Source organism: Grammomys surdaster, unplaced genomic scaffold (genome assembly GCF_004785775.1).
Source record: "Grammomys surdaster isolate TR1022 unplaced genomic scaffold, NIH_TR_1.0 373, whole genome shotgun sequence".
Lineage (NCBI taxonomy): Eukaryota > Metazoa > Chordata > Mammalia > Rodentia > Muridae > Grammomys > Grammomys surdaster.
Window position 1 is genome coordinate 9,006,472 of NW_021604792.1, and position 1,556 is coordinate 9,008,027.

Genomic DNA, 1,556 nt, shown 5'->3' on the forward strand with positions numbered 1-1,556 from the left:
AGAGAAGAAAGGAAGGAAGGAAGGACAGAAGGAAGGAAGGAAGGAAGGGGGAAGGAAGGAAGGGGAAGGAAGGGGGAAGGAAGGAAGGAAGGAAGGAAGGAAGGAAGGAAGGAAGGAAGGAAGGAAGAAAGGAAGGAAAAGCTCTAAGGAAATAAAGACACGAAATTTTATCCATTAGTTTTCTAAGTGATCCTCAGACAGAACCATCCTTGTTTTTATTCAGAGTTATTACCCCAAAATTCTCACCAAGCAAATTGTTCATGTTAACAGACTAGAGAAGTCTTCTTCAGTAACTAAAAGTTTAATTCTTCAGTATTAATGAAGTGCTTTATAGATGCTCCTGAATTCTGTTAGGTTTTAGCTAAAATTGTGTTGGTTATTTTGGAAATAGATTCTTTCTCTAAAAGAAGAAACTACCCTAATAAAGTATGCGGTTTTAAATTTAGTTCTCTTTTTGTGCATGCATTGTGCACATGAGTGAATGTATGAATAATGCATACATATAAAAGACTTCGAAGTTCCAGAAAGTTATTCAATTCTAAGGAATCAGGTTTACAGAGGGTTGTGACTTATAGGTTGAAGATTGAGAACTAAAATCACAAAGCAGGTCCTTTGCAAAAGGAATAACTGTTTCTTTCTAGCTCTGAAATATGTACAGAAGATATATTTTTCGTTTACATTTTAATTGGTAAGAAATGATATTTCATTACAGAATTTCAAATGCTATGTTCTAAATTGTCTTTTCTGAAGAATAACTTATATTGTATTTAAAAATACTAGTTGACTTTTTCTCTTTGATTAGCACACTGCCTATTTTTCTGTCTCTCTCAGGGAGAACTGCACACAAGTAGTGGAAGACAGTCCAAGAGAAAGATGTATGTTGTAAAAGGTAAAGTAAAACTGAAATTCTATGTACTTGATATGATGCTTTACGATTTTGTATCTTTACATTTGTTTTCACATTTGCTTTCTTCCTGCTTGTCTCTACTAAGTCTGAATTCCTCTCTTTTAGAAATGAAAGAGTCTATTGTGTACCATTCTATGTTGGATGTAGGCAATTTGCTTTTTGATTTTATGGGAGCCACAATTAATAGACTACAGCCATTTGAGTCTCAGAAAGTACTTTAGGATTTTAAACAACAGTTGAAATACTAAAGATGAAAGCATGTGGGGTGTTGGAGTAAATGCATTTTGCATTCTGATATGGCCATAGGTCCATGTGTGTCAGAGGGGGTAATGTGGTAGTTTGTATGAGAAGTGTTCTCTATAGTCTCAAGTATTTCAATTGCCCTGGTCTGTAGGACTTTTGAGGGATGAAGTGTAGCCTCACTGAAGGGGTAGCTCACAGGATAGGTTTTGAGAATTCACATCTTAATTCCATTTATTCTTTCTAAATTCTGTTTGCTGTATTAGATATGACTTCTCAGTTTCTTCCTCCCTATGCTGGCAGTTATAGCTCCTTCATCAGTATCTCTTTTTCGATAATATTTCCATGATGTCTAATTAAATGAGCTAGAAAATGGCTAATATAAACTCTTCTACAATAATGCCATTAT